The sequence below is a fragment of the Hyla sarda genome, chromosome 13 (genome assembly GCF_029499605.1).
Source record: "Hyla sarda isolate aHylSar1 chromosome 13, aHylSar1.hap1, whole genome shotgun sequence".
NCBI lineage: Eukaryota > Metazoa > Chordata > Amphibia > Anura > Hylidae > Hyla > Hyla sarda.
In genome coordinates, this window is record NC_079201.1 from 9,307,519 (window position 1) to 9,316,386 (window position 8,868).

The 8,868-nt window shown below is 42.6% G+C and overlaps 1 protein-coding gene across 1 annotated transcript in view; it reads left to right on the plus strand.

Moving 5' to 3' along the window:
• Positions 1 to 8,136, plus strand: part of MCRIP1 (MAPK regulated corepressor interacting protein 1) — a 58,404-nt gene extending 50,268 nt beyond the window's left edge. Inside the window, exons 7-9 of the mRNA XM_056549875.1 lie at positions 2,060 to 2,214; positions 2,332 to 2,493; positions 7,917 to 8,136. The gene's annotated coding sequence lies outside the window, so the exon portion shown is untranslated. The remainder of the gene's footprint in view (positions 1 to 2,059; positions 2,215 to 2,331; positions 2,494 to 7,916) is intronic.
• The last annotated feature ends 732 nt before the right edge of the window (positions 8,137 to 8,868 follow it).

Below are 8,868 nucleotides of genomic sequence, written 5' to 3' on the forward strand. Positions count from 1 at the left end.
AAAGCTGGGGAGTTGGCTGGGGAGATGCACCTATGGGATGACTGGTAGCTTATGTCTCTGTTCACACCTGCATCCTGCAATAGGAAACTGCAGCTCAACTGATGATGCTCCATGTCAGGGTGGTGGCTTTATGATGGCTTGAGCAGGTGTTTCCCAACCATGTTGCCTTCAGATTCTGCAAAACTACAACACCCAGTATGCCCGGACAGCCAACGGCTGTCCGGGCATGCTGGGGGTTGTAGTTTTGCAACAGTTTTGCAACAGCTGGAGGCCCACAGTCTGGAGACCACTGCTATAATACATTGAGGAACTCGATTCGGCTATGGAGGACTGGATGTGTCTACCGAAACCAGGTAATACTTAATTTGTCCTGTAGAGGCGCCATATACATGGTTACCCTAAAATGGTGCACCTGCAATATATATATATATATATATCTAAGCGTTGTGTAGACAAGATGGCCGCTAGGATTTCTTTGCGTGTACAGTTTGGTTATGAGTTTTGTCGTAATGTTATGTGACATTGGTTAGATGGACTGCTGAGTAATGCAGAGGATTCTCCCCTTCGGCATCGTACCTCATTTTTCACCTAAGACGCTGCCGCTATGTTATAAATACATGTCTAGTAAAAAAAATTATGTTTTAAGATCCAAGAGATAGAAAGTCCTAAATCGGCTGGAGGCCAAATGGTTGGACAGGTTGCCAGCAGCTCTGCTTTTCCCGGCGGGTGATGTCAGCGCTTACGTTTTTTTTATATGTATCGTGCCCCTTTCTGCACGGTGCTTTATAGTAATAACAGAGGGAATCTCTATGAGATCAGGATATATAGTATTATACATCTCCCCTCCAGCTCTATCTGTATACTGCTGCTATCTCTATGAGATCAGGATATATAGTATTATACATCTCCCCTCCAGCTCTATCTGTATACTGCTGCTATCTCTATGAGATCAGGATATATAGTATTATACATCTCCCCTCCAGCTCTATCTGTATACTGCTGCTATCTCTATGAGATCAGGATATATAGTATTATACATCTCCCCTCCAGCTCTATCTGTATACTGCTGCTATCTCTATGGGATCAGGATATATAGTAGTTATACACCTCCCCTCTAGCTCTATCTGTATACTGCTGCTGTTATCTTTATGGGGTCAGGATATATAGTAGTTATACACCTCCCCTCCAGCTCTATCTGTATACTGCTGCTATCTCTATGGGATCAGGATATATAGTAGTTATACACCTCCCCTCCAGCTCTATCTGTATACTGCTGCTATCTATATGGGATCAGGATATATAGTAATTACACACCTCCCTTCCAGCTTTATCTGTATACTGCTGCTATCTCTATGGGATCAGGATATATAGTAGTTATACACCTCCCCTCTAGCTCTATCTGTATACTGCTGCTGTTATCTTTATGGGGCCAGGATATATAGTAGTTTTGCACCTCCCCTCCAGCTCTATCTGTATACTGCTGCTATCTCTATAGGATCAGGATATATAGTAGTTATACACCTCCCCTCCAGCTCTATCTGTATACTGCTGCTATCTATATGGGATCAGGATATATAGTAATTACACACCTCCCTTCCAGCTTTATCTGTATACTGCTGCTGCTATCATTATGGGGTCAGGATATATAGTAGTTTTACACATCCCCTGAGGCTGTGTTTAATTTAAAAAAGTTTAATTTTTAACAATTGTTGAAAATCACAGAAAAAACATCCAAAAAGAAGTAAAATTTGAAGAATGCAGTAGAAATTCAACAAGTAAATAAAGCTTGAAGACTTTAAATGGGTACTCCACTGTCCCAGTCTATGGGTGGGGGCTGCGACCCCCCCCCCCAACCATAGACTTGCATTGAGGGGTGTGAATGCTGGGGCAGTGGAGTACCCCTTTAAATTTTCATAAAACATCTCACCTTATAGGTGAGGTAATATTGATAATATTTGAACTCTTTGAATAATAAAATACATCAAAACTTCACATGATGTGAACTGATCCCAACCCACTTTTGAGTCTCAGCAGTTTTGGATGCTGGTGTCTTAAGCAGGTGATTAGGTGACCAGGTGCAGTGATGAGACCCGATCCCCTTTCTCTGCAAACCAGAAGATTCACAGCGAATGTCGGCACCATTAGGAAATCATTTCAGTGATGGAATTGGAATCACTATGGCTGCACTCACGCTTGCCACATCAGCTAAAACAGGTAAGCACAAGGCATACACAAGAACCTCTAAATTATTTTGTAATAATAGCCTGTGTTTCACTATATAAGCAAAGCATTAAAAAAAATAAATTCCTGGAGTGCTTCTTTAACCTTTAGCGGTGTCAGACAGTGAGTGAGCGCGCACTGTGCCAGCCAAAAGCAGCAAGGGTCTCCAAACTGGCAAGATTGGCATCAGAAGATCACATCATCTCACTGGTGGCCTTCTCTGACAGCAGCGCCCACCCTGACCACAAGTGGATGCAGCTCCCAGTCCAGCAGGTAAGCGATGTGTGTATGTTCGTGTATGTTCTTGTTATGTTGTATATAGTTATGGGATATTAGTTATATATATATATATATATATATATATATATATATATAGTGCTGCCAAAGGGAAACCAAAATGTACATCCTATAGTTGTTTGGGCTTATTAAAGGAAAACTGTCAGCAGAGTCACCCACACTAATCAGTGGTATCGGCTGGTAGTGCGGGTGACGCTGATTAAAACAATGCCTACCATGCCCGGATTCGTTGCTGCGTTCCTCTGTTATCTTCATAATTGTGATTATGCAAATGAGCAGCCAGTGGCATGGGCGGGGTTACGATGGTGGCCTCGGGCACTGTGACGTCTTAGCACTCGGCCCGCTCATCCACTCCGCTTATCCACTCTGTATTCACTCCTACTACGCAGTGCTGATGGCTCTGAGGCGGCTTACACATCCAAGATGGCTGCCACTGATGTAAAGCTGCGCTGCGGCTGTACCTGGCACATGTGCAGTAGGAGTGGATACAGAGAGGGGAAGTGGAGGGGATGGTTTGAATATGTATGAGCAGGCCGACCGCTGAGACTTCACAGTGCCCTAGGCCACCTTCTTATCCCCGCCCGTGCCACTGCCTACTCATTTGCATAATCATGAATATAATGGAAGAACGCCGCAACGGAGGCAGGCATGGTAGGCATCGTTGTAATCAGTGTCACCCGCACTACCAGTCGGTACCACTGGTCAGTGCTGGTGACTCTGCTGACAGTTTGCTATTTTTTTATAATAATAATAATAATTATTATTATAAATAACAATAATACAGTAATCATAGTTAATAATAATAATACAAAATAACAATAATAAATAACAATAATAATAAATAATAATAATACAGTAATCATAGTTAATAATAATAATACAAAATAACAATAATAATAATTAATAACAATAATAATAAATAACAATAATACAGTAATCATAGTTAATAATAATAATACAAAATAACAATAATAAATAACAATAATAATAATACAGTAATCATAGTTAATAATAATAATACAAAATAACAATAATAATAATTAATAACAATAATAATAAATAACAATAATACAGTAATCATAGTTAATAATAATAATACAAAATAACAATAATAAATAACAATAATAATAAATAATAATAATACAGTAATCATAGTTATTAATAATAATAATAATAATAATAATAAAAAATAGCAATAATAATAATTAATAACAATAATAATAATAAATAACAATAATACAGTAATCATAGTTAATAATAATAATACAAAATAACAATAATAATAATAAATAACAATAATAATAAATAACAATAATACAGTAATCATAGTTAATAATAATAATACAAAATAACAATAATAATAATAATAATAAATAACAATAATAATAAATAACAATAATAATTAATAATAATAATAATAAAAAAAATAAGCAGATCTCTCATATGTAATAGTGGTATTATCTAGCGTGGGCTGGAGATGAGCACTGTAATGCTATTTGAGCCCTAGTATTTGGACACTGTATGGAGATTTCTCAATTTACATACTGGTAGTTAAACTTTCATTTATTTATTGAACAGATTTGTCTCCTTCTTCTGATTTTACTGCTCCTACTTTTTGACAGCTCATTGGCCAGGTTACAGACCACTGCTCCACTCTAGAACATGTGGTCAAGCTGGTGTGTTTAAATAAATAAATATATATATATATATATATATCTATATAGTCTAGCGGTTGGTCAGGCTGGTATGTATGTGCGTTCAGAAAAAACATTTTTTTTTGATCAGTCAGGGTCTTAGTGCTGAAACCCCCACTGATCAGGAGAACGAGCAGGGCCACGCTGGATGGAGATCACTGTGAGCTGGTGGAATGAAGCGCATTACCATGCGCTTCATTCCACCAGCTCACAGCGATCTCCATCAAGCGTGGCACCGATCGTTCTCTTGATCCGTGGGGGTTTCAGAACTAAGACCCTGACGGATCAAAACTTTTGACGTGTCTCTGTGAGATGCCATTCTAAACGGCAGGTACAGTACAAGTAGAACGAACCCTTTAAAGAAAACACAATCCAGATAACACTCCAGCCATATGACCTGAGATACCTTACCGGCAGCTGTGAGTTCCGTAGTGTTTTTTTTTACGTCTTTTATTGTCTATATTCATTTATGCATGTGTAGGACATGACGGATGGGGAGGACGTCCTGCATTCTGTGCCGCTCCTCTCATTAGGATCTTGGCGCGGGTTCTGTACTGTACAAAGCAGAAAAAACTAATTGGTTACTAATTGGTGCCGGGATAAAAGGCCGGTGATATTTGTCTTTTATGTCACAATTTGCTTAGATAAGTGGAGAATTTCCAGAACGGCAAAAGCCTCAGATCCCTTTGCAGTGGACACCGCTGACATCCACAACATCCATTTACTCCTTTTAAATTCTTCCAAGATTTATATAGATCTCAAGAAATCTCCTTCACCTTATAATAAATATGAGCATGATCAATCCTCTGGTTTTATTTTATATTTGTTATAAACAGGTACTAAGCTTTAACAACACAAAATATATAACAAATCACCAAAAATATCACCAAAATATTTCACTTATCTCAAATTGTTCCAAAATGATTCCCCTATGCCTGTTTCCTGTATTCCTGATCTGATCTGATGTCACCTTTGCCTGATACCTGACTACTCTCATGCCTGTTGTTTTTGTACTACACTGCCCTCTAGGTTTTGAGTCTTTGTCTTGTCCCTGGTTTAATTTGGTCTTCTGATTTAGCTTCCACTTTGCCTGTGTGTTGCTGACGTGGCCCGTCTGACCTTTTCTGGCGCCTTTGTACATTTAGATTATATAGGGACTGTTGTCTAGTAAGGGGCTACCATTTAGGGCACATGACTCAAATAGGTAGGGACAGTGGTTGGGGCTAGTTAGGGTCTGCACTACTTGCTAACCAGGTCACATCCCCTCCTTTTCATCCACCCATACCCCTCCCCTTCATCCACTCATACCCCTTCCCTTCACCCACCCATACACCTCCCCTTCATCCACCCATACCCCTCCCCTTCATCCTCCCATACCCCTCCCCTTCATCCACCCATACCCCTCCCCTTCATCCACCCATACCCCTTTCCTTCACCCACCCATACCCCTCCCCTTCATCCACCCATACCCTTCCCCTTCATCCACCCATACCCTTCCCCTTCATCCCCCCCATACCCCTCCCCTTCCTCCACCCCATACCCCTCCCCTTCCTCCACCTATACCCCTCCCCTTCCTCTACCCATTCCCCTCCCCTTCCTCCACCCATACCCCTCCCCTTCATCCCCCCATACCCCTCCCCTTCATCCACTCATACCCCTTCCCTTCACCCACCCATACACCTCCCCTTCATCCACCCATACCCCTCCCCTTCATCCTCCCATACCCCTCCCCTTCATCCACCCATACCCCTCCCCTTCATCCACCCATACCCCTCCCCTTCATCCACCCATACCCTTCCCCTTCATCCACCCATACCCTTCCCCTTCATCCACCCATACCCCTCCCCTTCATCCCCCCATACCCCTCCCCTTCATCCACCCCATACCCCTCCCCTTCCTCCACCCCATACCCCTCCCCTTCCTCTACCCATTCCCCTCCCCTTCCTCCACCCATACCCCTCCCCTTCCTCCACCCATACCCCTCCCCTTCATCCCCCCCATACCCCTCCCCTTCATCCCCCCCATACCCCTCCCCTTCCTCTACTCATTCCCCTCCCCTTCCTCCACCCATACCCCTCCCCTTCCTCCACCCATAGCCCTCCCCTTCATCCCCCCATACCCCTCCCCTTCATCCACCCCATACCCTTCCCCTTCATCCACCCATACTCCTTCCCTCCATCCATCTCCTCCCTTCCTTGGTTGTACTTCATGGACATGTGTCTGTTTACAACCTTATTATGTAACTACACTGCTCAAAAAAATAAAGTGAACACTTAAACAACACAATGTAACTCCAAGTCACTGACACTTCTGTGAAATCCCACTGTCCACTCAGGAAGAACACTGATTGACAATCAATTTCACATGGAACAGACAACAGGTGGAAATTATAGGCAGTTAGCAAGGCACCCCCCCATAAAGGAGTGGTTCTGCAGGTGGTGACCACAGACCACTTCTCAGTTCCTATGCAAGTGGCTCAGGTAGTGCAGCTCATCCAGGATGGCACATCAATGCGAGCTGTGGCTAGAAGGTTTGCTGTGTCTGTTAGCGTAGTGTCCAGAGCATGGAGGCGCTACCAGGAGACAGGCCAGTACATCAGGAGACGTGGAGGAGGTCGTAGGAAGGCAACAACCGAGCAGCAGGACCGCTCCCTCCGCCTTTGTGCAAGGAGGAGCACTGCCAGAGCCCTGCAAAATGACCTCCAGCAGGCCACAAATGTGCATGTGTCCATTCAATAGGTCTGAAACACAATCCATGAGGGTGGCATGAGGGCCCGACGTCCACAGGTGGGGGTTGTTCTTACAGCCCAACACCATGCAGGACGTTTGGCATTTGCCAGAGAACACCAAGATTGGCAAATTCTCCACTGGCGCCCTGTGTGCTTCACAGATGAAAGCAGGTTCACACTGAGCACATGTGACAGACGTGACAGAGTCTGGAGACGCCGTGGAGAATGTTCTGCTGCCTGCAACATCCTCCAGCATGACTGGTTTGGTGGTGGGTCAGTAATGGTGCGGGGTAGCATTTCTTCCATGTGCTTGCCAGAGGTAGCCTGACCGCCATTAGGTACCGAGATGAGACCCTCAGACCCCTTGTGAGACCATATGCTGGTGCGGTTGGCCCTGGGTTCCTCCTAATACAAGACAATGCTAGACCTCATGTAGCTGGAGTGTGTCAGCAGTTCCTGCAGGAGGAAGGCATTGATGCTATGGACTGGCCGCCCGTTCCCCAGACCTGAATCCGATTGAGCACATCTGGGACGTCTCACTCCATCCACCACAGACTGTCCAGGAGTTGGTGGATGCTTTAGTCCAGGTCTGGGAGGACATCCCTCAGGAGACCATCCCCCACCTCATCAGGAGCATGCCCAGGCATTGTAGGGAGGTCATACGGGCACGTGGAGGCCACACACACTACTGAGCCTCATTGGGACTTGTATTAAGGACATTACATAAAGTTGGATCAACCTGTAGTGGGGTTTTCCACTGTGATTTTGAGTGTGACTCCATATCCAGACCTCCATGGGTTGATACATTTGATTTCCATTGATAATTTTTGGGTGATTTTGTTGTCAGCGCATTCAACTATGTAAAGAGGAAAGTATTTCATACGATTAGTTCATTCATTCAGATCTAGGATGTGTTATCGCAGTGTTCCCTTTATTTTTTTAAGCAGTGTATATTTACTGTCACTTTTTTATTTCAGGAAGCAGAAACATCCACTTCCCATCCATTGACAACAAGCAGAGATCTTGGGAATGGAATCAAATGAAAAACAAGAAGTATATTAGCAACAAGATAAAACTTCTGCATACAACATTTGCTTTATACACATAAAACCGTTCAAATTGACCACGAGTTTCCAGGTCTGACTCACAATAACAAGCAATAACACGTATTTGTATTAAAGGCAGGGCTTACGGAGAATTGTTTGTCCGTGATAAAGTAGGCGGGGTTAGAATGGGTGCGGTAAGGATTAATTTCCGGAAATTATTCCAGTCCCTATATCTGTCTTACACTTGGTTATGATGAGGTTACTCATCAGCCCAGAGTTACTTCTTGGTTCCTTCACACTCCGTTTTTGTCTCCGTTACTGTATTTTTAATTTTACTGTAGGGAAAATGTTGGCTGTCCAGGCATGCTGAGAGTTTTAATTTTGCAACAGCTGGAGGAACACCATTGCAAAGCAAAAAAAAAACTAAATTTTGTTCCCGAAATTGTAAAAACAAACTAATATTTTCCTATTCTGACTCCCTATAACTTATTTATTTTCCGTATATGTATGAGGGCTTTTTTGTGCTGTGATCTGTAGTTATTATTGGCACCAATTTTGTTGAGCATTTTTATTAATTTCTTTTTATAAACATTATGTGTTAATAGTTGGGACCATTACGAACGCATTTAGTGTTTTTTTTATGAATAGGAAAATGAGGATAATGAATATTTTTTTTTTATAAGGGTGGGCTTTTTTCTATTTTTCAAACCTTTTTTTATATTTTTTGTAATATTCATTCTACACCTTTTGAGTCCCCATAGGGCACTATTAATAGCCATCATTAGATTGCTATGTACTGTTCAGTACTATGTGATATCCTAGTACTGATCAGTACCATCAGCGATCTTCCTGTACAGCCTGGCTCTGCAGGCAAGTGCAAGAA